Source organism: Trachurus japonicus, chromosome 1, assembly GCF_045865225.1.
Source record: "Trachurus japonicus isolate A0001 chromosome 1, Traja_1.0".
NCBI classification, from domain to species: Eukaryota; Metazoa; Chordata; class Actinopteri; order Carangiformes; family Carangidae; genus Trachurus; species Trachurus japonicus.
In genome coordinates this window covers 32,694,512-32,713,103 of record NC_140907.1, presented here as the reverse complement: position 1 = coordinate 32,713,103, position 18,592 = coordinate 32,694,512, and the positions used below count along the sequence as shown (strand labels likewise).

General features: G+C 46.8%; 1 long non-coding RNA gene across 1 annotated transcript; it reads left to right on the top strand.

The window, feature by feature from the left end:
• The first annotated feature begins 15,884 nt into the window (after nt 1-15,884).
• On the top strand, nt 15,885-17,741 carry LOC146992334 (uncharacterized). Its single transcript, XR_015037224.1, has 4 exons — nt 15,885-16,028; nt 16,398-16,465; nt 16,625-16,742; nt 17,122-17,741. It is a non-coding gene; the product is annotated as an uncharacterized LOC146992334 (long non-coding RNA).
• The last annotated feature ends 851 nt before the right edge of the window (nt 17,742-18,592 follow it).

Below are 18,592 nucleotides of genomic sequence, written 5' to 3'. Positions count from 1 at the left end.
ACCAGCACATTAGCCATTAGCCCCATGCTGAACCAAGCAGCCTGCAGGATTCAGCAGTTAAGCGGCAATAATGACGCTTCAAATAACTGAAAGATGAGCGTGATTCATTTTTTTAAATGCTGTATTACAGTACAAGTGAAGATATGAGTGTTTGAAACGTGCCACTGTACGGGAGGAAGCAGCTGCAGCGTGGAATATTAAACAGCACGCTCATTTATTAATGGCTTTCTGCCTCATGTCTGCTGTATATACAAAGACATCCCAAGACCCCACTAAGACTGAAGGGAAGAAGAAGAGTTTGTTTGCGTTTTTCAGACTGACTGTCACAGGATTACATCACTCTTACACCAGCAGCTTTAAAGGAAATTCAATGTTTCCTCACAAAGAATCTCTGTGTGTGGCTGCTCTTCTTCTTTTAAGTGTAAAAACACATATACACACACACACAAAAAAACACTTTAATGACTAGAATGAGCAACTCCAATACCATAATATACAACTGTATGTATTTAATTGGTTCCTGAACAAAGTCTTGAGGTAACAAGGGGATACTTCAGTCAGTAGTCATGTTGAGTAGCCTAACCAGTGTCACCGTAGATGTAGTAACTCTGAATATCATTCCTGTGTTTATAGTCTTGTATTGTGCAAATGGGCTTTTTAGACATGTTACTAGCCTATTACTGAACAATAGTTAACCTCTAGCTAAGCTAAGCTTTTGCCTCAACACTCCAGGGCTGTGTGTGCGTCATTGTGGCAAAATGTGCCCAAGGCAGTTTGGAGTGTGTGTGTGTGTGTGTGTGTGTGTGTGTGCGTGTGTGTGTGTGTGTGTGTGTGTGTGTGTGTGTGTGTGTGTGTGTGTGTGTGTGTGTGTGTGCGCGTGTGCGTGCGATCAAAATGAAAGCAAAATCAGAACATGGGAGTGGTAACTTATCAACATGTTGACAGCAGGTGCATAAACATGTCCACGATGACACCACACCCATTACTGGCAGGAATACTTTTCATTGTGTTACCAACAAAAGCTGGATTGAATTCACGTATGCACCTGGTAAAACCTGAAAAACAGAGACAGAGTGTGTGGTTGTGTTTCACAGAGACTTCCTACAGTAGGCTACATGTGAATGAGACAGGGCTCAGAGATAAGAGAGAGAGTTCCATCAGCAGCAGCAGCATTATGAGCTCCTGAGGCTGATCTCTTTTTTCTGTTCTAAAATGAAATAAACTTTCAATTTTATGTCAAATTTTGAAGAAGAAACACTTTTAGAGGAATTACCTCCCTGAAAGAAGAAGAACGGAAAAGAAAACACCAAAGAAAACTTGGAGAAATCCATTTGAACTGAGGAGTCCAGCAAAGAAGTTCAGCCAACTGACAAACAGTGAGTCAAACAGTCCTGAGAACAACAAACAGAGACCTGACAGAGACCAAGAAGAGGGACAACAACCAGTAATTGAAGTGAGTGATAACACCAGAGGAAGTATAACCTGAACAAAGGCTTACAAAACAAAATTTAACAGTTGGTAGTTAAAGCTAACAGCTAGCCAACAAGACAGTAAGCCATAGCAACGGTCACTAAGGAGTTGGAACACAGCCATGCAGCACCAGCAGAGTTCCAGAGCCTCAGTCACAGACACCCTGCCATCCATAGACACAGCGTATAAGGCTGTTCCTATCCCCTACCCAGAAGGGATGGAGAGTGAAGCCAGCAGGAAGGCCCACAAGCAGAAGGTTTTGAGGGAAAGTCCAGAGAAACTCTTCTCTGACTCCTATAAGACCGGAAACACCAGCAACTTCATCTTCTTTACTAAGCAGCCACTGGCATGGCAATCCGCGATCAGGAGCCACTACCCCTCGGTGAAGAAGAAGGACATCATTAACATCCGGAACGGATTGCAGCTGAAGATCAAAGAAGCAGAGGACCCCGAGACGTCAGTCAACCTCTATACGACCGGGACCGTCATGGTGCAGGGGAATAACCTCAGGCAGTTTGAGCTGGACTTCCTCCTCATCAAGAAAAGAGCTCAGCTGGAGAAGACCACCCCGCCTGATGACACCCCCACCGACCCAGGCATCACATCCAGCCCCACCTGCCCCCCTGCCGACCAGCCGTCTGAAAAGAGTGAGCCCCCCAGCTCTGAACAGACCCAGGACCCCCAGCTGACCTCCACCATCACCGACATGAAGGTGGAGTTAAGTGAGCTGGAGAGAAAAATGGGCCAGCTGAGCCATCAGCCGAGCCAGGAGGAGGAGAAGACCTGCAGCCTCAGCACAGAGCTGACTGAGGACGGAGATCAGAGAGCAGCAGCAGCACCAGGAGAGACACACAGCAGCACTGAGCGCTCTGACAGCGGAGGTGAAGGAGCTGAGAGAGGAGAGAGAGAACACCAGGAGAGAGCTGGCTCCAGGCCTGACAGGACAGCTAGACCCACACCCAGACCACAACCAGGACCCTAGAAGCTCCACTCAAAACCATCAGGACCAAGACGCTCCCCCCATTTAGAACCACGAGGACCAAGAGCCCCCCCCCCCCCCCCCCCCCCCACACACACTCAGAACCACCAGGACCGAGAGGCCCCACCCACCCAACAGCTCCCTTCTAGTCCACAGACCAACACTATACCCCCCCCCCCCCAGCCCTCTGGATGGACTCCACCCCTCGTCCATCCAGACCGGCTCAGCAACCAGACATCCTCATCCTCATCGACTCCAATGGAAAGTTCTTAGATGAAAAGAAACTGTTCCCTAACCACAACGTGTCCAAACTGTGGTGTCCAACCAGCTGCCAGGCCCTGGAGCTGCTGTCGGTGGAGCAGCTGGGCTCCCCCAGCCACATCATCATCCACACCGGCACCAACGAGCTGAGGACGCAGCAGGACAGAGTGTCAGAGTCCCTCAGAGGAGTCATAGAGAAAGCCTCCAGCACCTTCCCCACCAGCAGAGTGGTGGTGTCCACCCTGCTGCCCAGGAGAGACTTCCACCCAGACACCATCCACAGGATCAACAGCAGCGTCTCCAGAGACTGTGTCCTGAGGCCCAACGTCCATCTGGCCCACCACCCCTCCCTGGACATCAGCTGCCTCTACGACCACGTCCACCTCTTTAAAAACATCGTCCTGTCTTCGCCCGGACACTGAAGGACGTCACTCTCAACCGAGACCAGTCCACCCCCTGCAGAAGAAGCAGCTCGGCCCGCAGCCCCCCCACACCGCCATCCAGACCACCCAGACCTCCCAGACCACCCAGACTATCCAGACCATCTCCACCCCACCAGGGCAGCTACGAGCCCCCTCACACCTACCCAGAGCCCCTCCGCAAGAGCCCCACCCCATCGCCATCGCCAGGAGCCAGGCCCCGGCCCACTGAACTACAGCCAGGTGGTGAGGAGAGCAGCAGACCCCCCCTTACCCTTCCAACACCTACCCCCACCCCTACACCCCCACACAGCCAGCTGAGAGACATTCAGCACATGCTGAACCTGCTCTGCTCCCACCTGATGGGCCAAGTACAGTAGATGACTATATATTATTATTTGTTTATTTATTCATTTTAAAAGGTTACTAGTATATTATTAGATCAAATCGAATACCTAAAATGTATTAGAATGAATCTCTTCATTGGCAGTAGGATTGGGAGTTTATCTAATTTTGACACCAAATGCAGGTGGAAGCTTATCATGGGTTTTAACATCAGCAAGCATATTGACAGCAAGCGTGCTGGTGAAAATGAATGACATATAGGGGTATTTTCATTTTCAAGTTGTTTTGAGTTCAATTATGCACCTGGTTCAACTTGTTATACAGAGAAAACAAACCATCCATTGTCTCTCTGCTTAAGACTGAACCCAAGTGTTTCCTTACACATCAGTGACTAAGCAGACAAGGGAGAAACAACTCAATTCAAAACTTAACCTCTGTCATGTGTCAGCTTTGGTTGTGGTTATGTTATTAGGCTTTCTTATCCATGAAAATATTGGTTTTAATATTTTTAGGTGTGGGCCCCTGGGCCTTTTTTGTCAGTATACCCCTTGTCTTGAATTGAACCTTCGTCTTGTAGCTTTCTGCTGCCATCTCTTACTGTATTATGTTAGGGTCGGAAACTACAGCCAGGTGGTGAGGAGAGCAGCAGACCCCCCCTTACCCTTCCAACCCCAACCCCCACCCCTACACCCCCACACAGCCAGCTGAGAGACATTCAGCACATGCTGAACCTGCTCTGCTCCCACCTGATGGGCCAAGTACAGTAGATGACTATATATTATTATTTGTTTATTTATTCATTTTAAAAGGTTACTAGTATATTATTAGATCAAATCGAATACCTAAAATGTATTAGAATGAATCTCTTCATTGGCAGTAGGATTGGGAGTTTATCTAATTTTGACACCAAATGCATCATTTTGAGTTTTAAAGTTAATGGAATCTAAATTGTTTGTTATTTCATGTTGGAACATCCAGGGTCTGAGGTCCTCGGCTTTTGGCCTTAAGAGCAGGTACCCAGACCTTAATAGAGAGGTAGACAAATCTGACATCATTGTTTTGCAGGAAACCTGGAATAGAGGAGACATGCCCACTGGTTGTCTTCTGTCTGGGCTAGTGGTCCCCAACCACCGGGGTCCGTGTATCATTTGGTACCAGGCCGCAGAAAGAGGTTGAAAAAAATATAAAATAGTTTTGTTTCATCTATTTCACACTTCCGGTCATTTTATTTTGAAAATGTTGCCACTTCCGTTTGTGCATCGTTCACATGCTCCAAGCGCCACAGTGTGTAATGTGCAGGACCAGCTCTCTGCCGCTTCATCACTTCACAGAAAACTTGTCCCAATGCTTTGGCAATATTGTATAACACAGTCATGTCAATAAAGCAAATTGAAATTGAAAATTGAAAGCATCGTGAGAAAGATGATGAAAAAATTCATGTGTGGAATTTGTGGTCAGGAGGAGAGAAAAGAAAGAGAAAACTTTCAGGCTGAACGAAAACATAAGGGTGGAAGCTTATCATGGGTTTTAACATCAGCAAGCATATTGACAGCAAGTGTGCTGGTGAAAATGAATGACATATAGGGGTATTTTCATTTTCAAGTTGGGTTGAGTTCAATTATGCACCTGGTTCAACTTGTTATACAGAGAAAACAAACCATCCATTGTCTCTCTGCTTAAGACTGAACCCAAGTGTTTCCTTACACATCAGTGACTAAGCAGACAAGGGAGAAACAACTCAATTCAAAACTTAACCTCTGTCATGTGTCAGCTTTGGTTGTGGTTATGTTATTAGGCTTTCTTATCCATGAAAATATTGGTTTTAATATTTTTTGGTGTGGGCCCCTGGGCCTTTTTTGTCAGTATACCCCTTGTCTTGAATTGAACCTTCGTCTTGTAGCTTTCTGCTACCATCTCTTACTGTATTATGTTAGGGTCGGTTTTGACCCAAGTCTTAAATCAGCTGTAAAACACAATAAAAACAATTATTTATCATCCCATTTGTTTCTCATCTCTTGGTTACATTGTTAGGCTTCCTTATCTATGAAAAGGTTTTGCACTTATGATTTCAGTTTTAACCAGAGCATTTAAGAATTTTGTGATTTTTTTTTTTTTAAATTTGGTTTAAATAGGGGTTCCTGACAAAGTGATAAAGACTTGATGCTATAAACAAATTTATGTGGTACTTTTGTGTATTCAAAACCCGAAAACGGGTTACTGGTGACCCGAACACAAGAGGCAGGTTACACACAAGAAAACACAGCTAATGTCACCTATGCTACCCTGAATATTCTAAGCAATACACACCTATTATAACCTAAAAATTCTCCAGAAACGATCATAGTCATTGAACCGTGATTACTCATTAAAGCAGAAGTAAGTGATCAGGTCGTTTTGGCTAACTTTTTGTCAGCCGATGGAGTTAGCAGCCCCCGCCCTCGTCATGGATCTATTGGTCCTCGTCCCTACGTCACCACATTCACGCGCATCCCTTGGCTGCACACACAGCCCTTCATGCCGTTCTCTCTCCTCATTGGATAAAGGTTGTAGGATACAAGGAAGTATACAAGAAGTTTACTCCTCGGCTTACAGCAGAGCAGGGTAACTGACAGACCCGTGTTTCAGACCAAACACTCTATATAAGTGATTGTTGTGAATGTTGGTTTAAGATAACAGAAGAGAAAGCAAGAACGTGGAACAACCAAGAGGGTCTTGTCTGCAGACCTCCAAATGCAAGATGGTGCTTATGGAATAAGGAGCTCAGATATTTCACTGGGAGTTTCAGTTCTGAACTTAACAGGCAACAAGTGAAGTGCAGCTCAAAATGAAGGAATGTTTTCATATCTCCTATCAAATACCAATCTGTCAAACCCTTTTAATGTAGAGATTATACTAACAACTTGACATCAGCCAAAATTGACCCAGATCATGTTGTGAAGGCATGAAATATGAGTATTAGGTTGTGTAAGGGTTAAATTCCCTTATGAGTTTCTCACTTTTTTATTAGCCACACCTTCATGCAAGGGGTGTTCCTCCTGTATAGAGCACTGGAAAAGAGAGTAACGACACACATTGGTTCAATGGAACTCTGCATTGTTGGTGAATGAGCAAGTGTGGCATTTTCAATAATTTAAGGACCCTTTACAGATAAACATTAACACATTTTGTAATACACATAAGTACAATTTGATATGACCAAGACACCTAAAAACAAAAACACGACCGTTTTCATCAATTTACAAGCAAGTGGGCTTTTGTAATACCCATATCCTGCCACTCGGGGCGCAAAACCCTTACCACGGGAGTCAATGGTGGTGTCGTTACTCTCTTTTCCAGTGCTCTACTCCTGTAGCTTTAAAAGCCACAACCCGACCTATTTCACACTGATGATTTCACCAATCGTCTCTAGTTCTAAAAGCTGGTAAGTGATTTTGCTTAGTTTTCATCTTTATGATTTTTTTATGAACACCCAACCCAATTTACCTCGTTACTTCTCTAAAGTTCGTGCTTCATTGACCAAAGTAACAATTTTATCTTTTTGAACTTTAACTGTTTCATATGTAGGTGAACTCTGAAACTCATTTCACAAAGTTGTACAAAGGGTCTTTTTCATTTGGTGAATGAGCTCTAGCTAAACAAAGTGTGTGTGCATCACCACAGCAAAATGTGGTCAATGTGTTTTTCTAGCAGTAAGGTGTGGCCTGATACAAAAATATATATACTTCTGATACTAGTGATGTCTGTTTTAGGATCAGTTTTTTGTTAAAGGGATATTTCAACATTTTGGCAATTTTGCCCATTGCCATAATCCCTATAGGGGTAAGTTCGTTACCTTTAAATGTTGGTGCAAGCTGTTTTTGGATTCACTGGGCAGAGATGCAAGCTGAGCAGCTAATGCTACAGAGGCTCGTGGAATTTCCTGCTTTCCCTCATCAAACTCGTCAAATACACAATCCAACAATTACAAAACGTTCTTGTGGATAAGTTGTCACCTGCACATTCACCACGCTATGAAATAATAATGTAACTTTACGAGACTACATTCCAGAGTTATGCACCTGGTAAAACCTGTTTCATTGAGAGAAAACAATGTTAATGTCAATGAGATGTCAATGAACAAGAGACACTTTCATATGCACACAGAGTACTTTATTGACTGACCAACCTCATTTGCCTTGTTTTTAATTTGTTTATATTTATACCTACATATTTTTTGTTTTGTGCCAAGAATCAGTGAAACGAAATTTTGTTCTATGCACACTGTGTATTTGAATGACAATAAAGTACCTATTCTATTCTTTTCTATTCTGAATACATCAGATTCACTCCTATTTACTCAAGGTCATAAATTTGCTTTCTGCCAGTTCGGACATAATGAATGACCATGTATTTTACACCATTTAAGGCTCTATGGTCCTCATAATTGAGTTGTGCATACACCCACTGTAAATCTAGGAACTTAAAATGCACCAAGACCTGTTTGTAACTTCACAACCTTTTCTCTCACACAGGTGATGAGCAATCCTCAAAGAAAGACAACTAATTTTGCTGGAAGGAAGCGGGGCAACCAGGAGGCCAGAAACCCCCTGGAATCCTGCATGTGTAATGTCTTATTGGATTCAAAAAATCAAAAGTTCAGTATCCCAAATATTGAAAAAGTTGCAAAATATTCCTCAAAAAATGGATCAGTCAGTGAATTATGTCCTTATTTATTATTAGAATTGCAACACAATGTTGTTAACCCAAGGTTAGTCGAAAACTATCTTGACATGATTAAAATTCAAGCCATGACCTTTTCATTAGTAAAATCAATTAAAGTCCACCCCTCGAAAATAAATATGCTTATCTTAAAAGATTATGTAAAAATAGTGCAAAAGAGAAACAAATAAAGCAAATAAATGATAAAAAAAATGGACCGATATCATTTCTAATCGTTATGAAATTAATGATGGGAATGATATTACTAAACTTATCTGTTACATTGGAAAAACTGCAAAAAGGAAAGATATTTATTTGATGGTCAGTAACTGGATATTGAAAATCTGTGGTAGAGATCTACAGTATATGCATATCTAATTGGAAGAAAGCTGGAAAATAGCACAAATGAACAAAGACAGTTTATCAGTAAAATTATCCAGGGCCAGAAAGGCAAACATAGTTACGGAGATATTAGAAAGGGCCTACTGAAAACAACTAACACTAACAAACGGTCATATGTTAGGTTTGTAAAACACATGTTTGTAGGTGATGATTATAAACCCACTTTAACTCTAGATAGTGAGGTATGGCACACAATATATTTCACTGCATCAATTATATGTGAAACTGTGAGAAACTTTCGACTAATTCCTCTGGTTCTAATGGCTCTACATATGTTTGAAAGCACAGAGCCTGAAAACCAAGAAAAAGCAGAGAAATTCTTTTTTGAAAATCACCCAATGGCCAGAGGAGGGAGCTGGATTAACCGAAATGGACATGGATATAGTGGGTCAGTAAAACCAGTAACACCAGTAGACTCTAGTGAATTAGTAAAGAAAAAGCCCAAAAATGTAAATAATCGCCTTGAAGAGGTTATATCTCACACAGGCTTCGCCCTCTACTGGACTCTATGGGTATATCTCTCCTCCAATCGCGTACGCGCGATGGCCCACTGAAATTTGCATGTACGTAGCCGGCCAGTATGGCGTGCCTACCTTTCCCGCCCTTAGCGGGCTATATAAGCAGATGCACCGCCAGCTGCCCTCATTCCTTTTTACTTCAGCGTCGGCGAGTGCCCACTGTCACACTAGCTCCAAGGATGGAGTCGCCGCTTCAGGAACAACGCCTCTGCCGGCATCATCGCCCCGGCAGACCTACATCTTCTTTGCTTCGGGCGTCTCGGGAGGAAGCGCGCCACCGCCGGGCTGGAGCAGCGACGGCAGGAGGAGGACGCCGCTCCAGCGTACACCACCTCCACGCCGCCTGATGAAGCTTCGCCGCCCAGACCCGCCTCAGCCTCTGCTGCAGACTCGCCGCCGCTACGAGACGAGGAGGATGAACTCTCCCTCTCCGACGGCTCGACGGTGTTTGGCGCCGCTTCTATCAAGCTCAACTTCCCGTAAGTCATGACGACTGCAGCGGAGTGTGTCGGGCTTCCCCTGCCCCCCCCCCCACTGCCCCCGAAGCCGGTGAGCCGCCTCCGCGTGTGCAGGGCGAGACGGAGACTGTGTTCCCCGGTGAGCCCCCGCTCGAAGACGCTCTGGCTGCGCTCATTATCCCGCACTCAGCCGACTGGTCAGGACACAGAAAGCCACTACCACCGCTGCTGCAGGATAAGGACACGCTGGAATATTTTGACAAGATATTCCAGCTGGGCGCGCAACTAGCAGCAGCAGCAAACAACCTCGGTGTGCTGGGCGTAGCAGCGGCGGCTTCACTCCCGCACGACGCCCCCCCCCCCTTCCCCTGACACTATGGAGTATCTCGGCCGGACCATCGGTCAGATGAACAGGACAGGGAGTTGCTACTGCTGCCGGACGAGTGATGTCACTGTCGGGCGTCGGCTCTCGCCACGTCTGGCTAGGTCTCACCGCCCTCCCCAGAAGGGACCGAGAGGATCTTCTGGCTGCACCGGTCTGGTCTCTTTGGCTCCCTCACTAAGGTGACGCAGCGGCTAAAGAGGCTGGAGGAGGAAAAGGCGCAGCTGAGCCGTCATCTACCGCTCGCTGTCGCCGCCAAGCAGAAGGGAGAGGTCAAGCTGCCCGCCGCAACACTACGGCGAGGCGGAGGGATCGCCGCCAGCGAAGAGGCTTCTCCGCGGCGGATCCCCCAGCTGACCCACAGCCAGCCCCAGCGGGCCCGCCGCAGCAGCGCCCCGCACGGGACCCCAGGGCGTCCCGTCCCGCGGCGGCTCGCAGCACGCCCAGGCCGAAGCTGTCCTGGGGCACACAGCGACCAAAGTGGCAGTTAACGGGAGGGACGGCACCGGCAGGCTGCCTCGCCGCCCTCCCTCATTGTTCATATGGTTCTGTATGTTCTGCTTGTGTTCACTGTTCTGTGGATGTGAAAAATGTTTTTATTAAAACATGTTACTTCACTAACAGAGCAAAAATTCCCCCTCCCACCTCCACCATGCTCCCCGCTTGCCGCGCAGCCCCGGCCGGTGTAGTCACCGCTACACCGTCGGTCAGGCTGCCGGTGGCTTGTTACACCGTCACATCCCCGAAGCGGGCCCGGCAAGCAAGGCCCCCGGTCACAGTTTCACAAGCACACTCACACAACACACCCTCTACCGTCCCCGTTGTGGGAGACGCGGTAGAGCGGAGCACCGTTGTCAACCGGGTAAAAGCTACCGTTGTCCCTCTATATGAGCGCTACAACCGGCGAGGCTGCACAAGAAAACATCGCTCCCCACTGGTTGTAGCGACCACACAGTTAGCCCCGCGCGCTGCTAGCCGACACCGTGTCACTTCCACGGTGCGTCCGGCTCAGCGTGTTGACCGGCTGACGAGCGATGATTGTCACCGCCGAGCTAACGGCTACAGCGGTGACAAGCATCGTTCGCAGCAGCACGGCAGGGCTGTGTTTCCGGACAATGAGACGGCTGCCTCATGCTCGTCTTACCCGCGCCACTCCAGTGAAGCGGCCGGGCTAACACGAACTGTCTCCCCGGTAAACAGCAGTGGAGCGATGATTGTCACCGCCGAGCTAACGGCTACAGCGGTGACAAGCATCGTTCACAGCAGCACGGCAGGGCTGTGTTTCCGGACAATGAGACGGCTGCCTCACGCTCGTTTAACCCGCGCCGCTCCAGTGAAGCGGCCGGGCTAACACGAACTGTCTCCCCGGTAAACAGCAGTGGAGCGGCCAACGTGTCTGACCGCTCTGGTCCTGTGGCTGTTATTTCCACGGGCGGATCTAACAGCGGCAGGGACGTCATGACGGTGAGGTGCCGGGCGGCGGTGGTGCGTTCAGGTGACACCACGCCGGCTCGGACAACAGAGATGCGTTCACGGACGGCCCCGCGAGCTCGGACAACGGGCCTGGTGCGTTCAGGGACGACTCAGCCCTTTCACAGAGGGCCCCCCATGGGCCAAACTCCCGTTTATGGCGGGTTTGGCGGCGGAGAGGGCCAAAATTGTGTACCACAGCTTTCTAGAAGCTGCTCCACAGCTGTCTGCGCGTCCTCTCACGTGTTTTTACGAAGCATGGCAGAGCACTGACAGACTGGCTGGACAGGACCCTCAGACTAGGATATTCTCTCCAGTTCTGCGGGCTCCCCCCAGCGTTCAGGGGCATACAAGAGATGAATCTATCCTCTCAACAAGAGATAGAGTTCCTCGAGGGGGAAATTCAGGACCTGCTATCAAAACAGGCCGTGTCAATTGTCCCTCTTCACGACAAGGAACGAGGTTTTTACTCCCCATACTTTTTGGTTCCCAAAAAGACAGGGGGCTACAGACCCATCCTGGACCTCCGTGCCCTGAACACACGTATCGGTCGCAAAACGTTCCGCATGCTAACCACAAGGAGGCTGCTGGTACTCGTCCAACCAGGCGATCGGTTCTCAACCATCGACTTGAAGGACGCTTATTTTCACGTCGAGGTGGCACCAAAACACAGGAAGTTCCTGCGTTTTGCATTCCAGGGAACAGCCTACGAATACAACAGGCTGCCATTTGGCTATTCCCTGGCCCCTAGTACGTTCAGCAAATGTGTGGACGCAGCGCTACAACCGCTGCGCAGCCAGGGGATGAGGGTCTTCTTTTATCTGGACGACCTCATCGTGATGGCCAGGTCCAAACAATGGGCCATTTTTCACACAGTTCAGTTGATACTTCACCTGACCAAGTTGGGTTTTGCCATCAACTGGAAGAAGAGCAACCCCCAACCAAACCAGCGGGCCGAATACTTGTCTGGACTCTGTCGGAGTCCAGACGGACAGCCCTACAGCAGGAGGTTCTCAAGCTGCAACAGGGTCCACGTGTCACAGCCTTGACCGTCATGCAAGCACTGGGGCACATGGCAGCAGCTCACCCGGTGGTTCCACTAGGACTGCTGCACATGCGTCGCCTGCAGAGATGGTTCGCCAGCCTACGCTTAGACCTCAAGAGGCAGAAGTTTCGGCTGCTGACGGTCCCCCCAACAGTGCGGGGCAACCTGCAGTACTGGGGGTCTCCACGACATTTGTTGACCGGGACACCACTAGGACGAGTGACCTCGTACACGTCGGTGTTCACGGACGCCTCCCTGATGGGGCGGGGAGGCACCTGCCTGGGGAGGGCGATAGGTGGTGTGTGGCCTCCGGGGGAGGACCGCCACATCAACCTCCTCGAGTTACAGGCAGTGTTCCTGGTTCTCCAACACTTCAGTCACCTGTTAAGGGGGAGACACGTGTTGGTGAGGACCAACAATCGCACCACAGTCGCTTACATCAACAGACAGGGCGGTGTACATTCCGCTGCCCTGTTAGCGATGGCGGAGAACCTGTGGTCATGGGCTTCAGAGCACCTACAATCTCTGAGAGCCCTCCACGTTCCAGGAATCGAGAACAGGGGGGCCGACCTCATGTCAAGGGGCGGCCCCCTGGAAGACGAGTGGAGACTGCAACCAGAAGTGGTACAGCAGATCTGGACACGATTCGGGAGGGCAACGGTGGACCTTTTTGCCAACAGGTCGAACACCCACTGCCCCCATTGGTTCTCCCTGAGCCCGCAAGACCATCCACCCTTGGGGGTGGACGCGTTTGCACACGCTCCATGGCCAAGAGGGCTACTTTATGCCCCCCCCCCCCCTCCGTCTCATCCCCCAGCTACTGGAGAGAGTGAGAGTGGAGCGGCTTAGGGTCATTCTGGTGGCTCCCGACCGGCGGTCGGCTCCGTGGTACGCAGAGCTGACCACAATGATGGCAGCCCCACCATGGCCCATTCCCAAAATCCGGGGGGCGCTGTCACAGGAGGCAGGCGCGATACAGGCGCTGCCGATCCTGGGCCAGTCACTTCAAGCCTGGGCCCTGAAAGGGACAGGTTAATGCGGACTGGGCTGACTGCGCAGGTGGTGAAAACCATCCAAGCGGCTAGGGCTGGATCCACCATTGCCTGTTACAGGGCTAAGTGGTTAGGTTTCCAGCATTGGTGCGAAGAGAGGGAAGTGGACCCACTGACATGCTCAGTGGGAGACACTCTTTCCTTTCTACAGCTTTTGGTTGATAGAGGGCTGTCTCACGCGACTGTTAAGGTTTACGCTGCAGCCATCTCATCATGCCATGAAGGGTTGGCCGGAGGTCCAGTCTTCGCCCACCCTCTGGTAAAACGGTTCCTGCAGGGGGTCAGAAGGCTACGACCAGTGGCACGCACTTCTGTACCACAGTGGGAATTACCACTGGTACTCGAGGCCCTCACAAGGGACCCCTATGAGCCTTTGGAACGCTCCTCCTTAAAGGTGTTGTCGTTCAAGACAGCGTTGCTTCTTGCTCTGACGTCAGCCAAGAGAGTGAGCGAATTGTGTGCCCTGTCAGTCCACCCGAGTTGTTTACTCCTTCGCGGGGACCGCAGTGGTGCCATCCTTAAACCGAACCCCTCCTTTCTTCCTAAGAACATAAGGAGCTCATTTCGGTCCAGAATCATCCAGTTGGAGGCTTTTCACTCTCCCCCTCATGAGGATTCGAGGGAGGCGAAACTGCATCTCCTATGCCCTGTGCGTGCGTTGACATACTATGTCGACCGAACAGCCACTGTCAGGAACACCGACCAGTTGGTTGTGTGTTATGGTGACGGGAGGGCTGGCAGAGCCCTGTCCAAGAAACGCTTGGCGAGGTGGATGTGTGAATGCATCCTCTCAGCCTACAGTCAAGCGGGTCGAGAACCGCCCACTGTGGTCCGGGCGCACTCCACAAGAAGTGTGGCGACGTCTACGGCCCTGTTCAGTGGTGCGAGTGTTGAGGACATATGTACGGCGGCATCGGTCTTCACCCTGCCCGTTCATAAGGTTCTATCTCTTGGATGTATCAGGCTCCTTCTCCAGGTCTGTGCTCACTGTAGGGTCACAGGACATGTGAGAGGAAGGATGTGTCAAGTGTTTTTTAATACTTGATCCCCACAGGGTGTCATACACCTGCATTGGACTGTGCTCTGCTAGGACACTGTCAATGAGGTGCGCAGGAGGTCTAGGGTTGAGACCCCTGCGAGGTTAGACCACAACTTCACCCAGCCTAGTCAGGTGCTGCTAACTGGGATGAAGTTGGACCCGTTATCACTCCATACGGTGGTTAAGATTAATAAAGTGGTGACTGGGTCTTGATACCTAACCGGTAGCTGGTGTGGTCAGTGGGCGGAGCCTCTCCCGCGGCAGGGAGTACATAAATCGGGGCTTCGCCTACTGTACCCATAGAGTCCAGTAGAGGGCGAAGCCTGTGTGAGATATAACGAAGGTTACGATATTGTAACCGTAGTTATATTAACACAGGCGGAGCCCTCTACTTAGGGCCCTGCCGCTCTTTCGCCTTACGCTGAAGTTTGGTGGAATGAGGGCAGCTGGCGGTGCATCTGCTTATATAGCCCGCTAAGGGCGGGAAAGGTAGGCACGCCATACTGGCCGGCTACGTACATGCAAATTTCAGTGGGCCATCGCGCGTACGCGATTGGAGGAGAGATATACCCATAGAGTCCAGTAGAGGGCTCCGCCTGTGTTAATATAACTACGGTTACAATATCGTAACCTTCGTTCTTGGCCATGAATGTACAATGTTCAATAATTGGAACAAAATGATTGATCAGGGGAATAAACCAGAATTAATATTTTCTATTGCAGTAAAATTTAAGATATTTTCAGATGATAAATGCAGAGGAGTATTCTTGGAAAAATATACATTACAGTAAATTTAGAATTTTTATATATTTACAACGAAAAACCTTTTTAATTTCCATTAACTTTTAATAATTGATTGTACTTTTAATATGAATTTTATTATATATGATAAAAAGAAGTTTATATAATTGTTATTAAATGTTAATGAATTGTTAATGAAAAAATATCAAGTGAGGTTGTGGGACGCCATGTAGCTCAGCAGGCGTCCCATATCCAAAGTCTACAGTCCTCGTTGCAGCAGCCCCCTGTTTGTTTCCCCCGGTGGCCCTTTGCTGCATGTCATTCCCCTTCTCTCTCCCCATTCCCTGTCTCTCTCTGACTATCCTATAAATAAATTAAAATATATTTAATATGTATTTTAATTTAATATTTTATATATAATAAAACATTAGAAAAAAAAAACACCTGCAATTCTCACAACAGCTTTGTAGAACTAGAGAATGAGAGGTGAAATCATCCTCCAGCTGAGTTAAGTTGTACAGTAATTGGCATTGAAAAAGTAGCAATCAGGGATTTTTGAGGCTAAACTGAAGTATTTTTTCTTTCCATGAAGCAGTTCTACCTTATTGGCTGAAGCACAGCCATCACCCTCTCCAGCTGTGTAGCAGTCTTCCACAGCTGGACAGCTCCCTTACCCTTTCTGGCTAGACTGCAGCCTCCACTTCAGCCGTCTCTGGCTGGGGTGCGGCCTTGACCATCTTCATCTGTCGGTGAGTTGTAATTGGTATTGTAAATAAATAAATAAATAAAATAATCAAGTGACTTTCATTATGAGCTGACCTGTATCCCTGCATGAAAAGCAGCAGATAATCATCATCCTCTCCACAACGTGTGCAAAATGCAGTACTGAAATGAACATTTTGCAGGTTGTAATCTTTTTCACTATGGGAATTTTAAAAGGAGAGCTGTTTTGAATCTGTGAACGAAGTTGATGGGAGAAATTAATTCTAAAATATCTTCATCACCCTAAGTTACTGTTTGCTATGTTGTTTGTCATTTTCAAGTAATGAACTTGGGCTTTATAAAAAACTGTCCAACTTTTCCTATCCATGACCCATGATGCTTTTTTTCTGTCTAAGGAGCAACTAAAAGGACAACAAGACAATCATGGATCAATTGGTTGATGGTACTGTCTTGATTATAAATGGTATGTTATCGTTTGGTGTTAAAATGCTACAGTACTACTAAATGATCACCCATGGATTGTTTATTATACATGCTTATACTGATCTCAACAACAAAAATAACTTAATCCAGTTTTCTATATCTAAAAACCCAAGTGTGTAAATTGTCTTCTCTGTTCAAGGTGATAGGTGAGCTGCGGCTGAAGGACAAGAGCAAGATTATAACTGAGGTGAAGAGATGGTAGGGCCTCTCCATGGTTTGGAAGAAAGCGCTGCAGCCATCGACAAACCGGGGTGAAGGTAAGACATTTAGCTGTCTCAAATACATATGGCTGTTTGCACACAGGCATGAAAAAGTTTGTGTATAAGTGCATAACACTCAGATTTAGGCAGGATAACTTTATAGGGACTACGAGGAGTTTCAGAAGTGTTTTCACATTACATTTCCCATGAGCCTCTGTGCGCATGGTGAAATTCTTGGACCGGCAAAAGACGGGTGAAAGTGAAAGCATTTGCCATTAATTAAAGCTATAGTGCGTAACTTCTACGTGTCTTTTTTTTTATTATTATTGACAACAATGTCTTATAATCTTAATAGTTGGTTTGCTCGGTAGTTTTTTTCAGTTTCTCTGTTCCGTCCTGACTGACATTTATGTTTTTCTTTCTTTTTTGTCTTTAGCAAACTGGAGAAGCAGCCATCTACCTCCAGTGAAGATCTCTCTTCAGCCCTGTTGTGTTCTTTGACGGCACCCCTTGTCTTGTCACAATTGGAACAGGTCCCATCTAAAGACCTTGGTTAACTGTCGCTCTGTCTAATGCCCCTACTCCATCCTGCATCATATCTGTCCAAAAAAGAAACACCTTCCTCAATCTTTGCTCCGTCTGATGCTTTACTACTTCACCCTGCATCTCAACTATCCGAATATGTGCCCTTTTGTCTGTGATGTGGACAGAAGTGTTAAAAGAGGAAGACTTTGGTCAACCTTTGCTCCACCTGATGCCTATGTGCCCTTCTGTTTGTGAGTCAGACAGAAGTGTTCCCTAGTGTTTCTCTCTACCCTGCCCTTCTGTGTATTGTCTGTCTCTCCTGGTGAGTGTGCATGATTGCGTGTGTACGTGCAGCTTGGGTGTGGCTATTCCCTGCACAACACAAACAACTGTAGTTGAACTAGCAACATCTATTCCACACCTGCCCATCTTGCTCACCCTGAAGTTTCTCCCATTTTTTCCCTGTTCACGGTCTTCTTGGGAGTTTTTCCTCAGTCAGTGTGAGGGTCTAAGAGCAGAGGATGTTGTTATAATGCTATGTAAAGACTGAGACAAATTGTTTGTAAAAAAATAAATTTGTCTTGTCTTTTCTTACTTGTGTTCTTTGTTTCCATTTTGTCTATGCAATCCAAAGCACTTTTTTCCCCTTGCCATATAAAAGTCAGTTTGAGTAACTTTATAATTATATTTGAAAACATGTTGTAGGAGGAACACAAAATGATGCAACTATAACATGACAATTTGTCAATCAAGCATCCATTTATCAATAATGATAGCACACTGAATAATGTACCACCTTATTTGCATTATATGTTAATAGTGGAGGTTTAATTATATAATTGGCATTCTTTAAAAAAAATGTAGCTATTTTAAGAAGCAAGTCAAACATAAATTATTTAGTTTGTTTCAAGACAGAAGGGCTAGTCATCAAAACTCTTGAATTCAGAGGAATCTTGTTGACTTGCTTTAGTTTTTGAGATTTCATACTCATTTTGACTAAGGTATGAAATAAGTAATAGAAATTGAAAAGTTAGCTTTGAGAAAATTTGACATAAAGCAGTAGTTGGTGGTTCAACATATTTCTCAAAATATATATAATATCATTTCTCAAAAAAAAAAATATATATATAAATATATATATATATATATATAAACTGTATATATATATATATATATATATATTTTTTTTAATTGCTGCCCTTGTGATTTATGTGGCACTATGTGTGCTATATTGCAGTGTTGATCACAAAACGAAAACACTAAATTCTGCAGGCTGGGCAGATAAACATGACACTCAGAGACTCATCAACGACGACAGACAGCCTGGGGCTTCTGTTGTTTTCAATCTAAACATGTTGTAACTGTTGGAGTAGGTGGCAGCG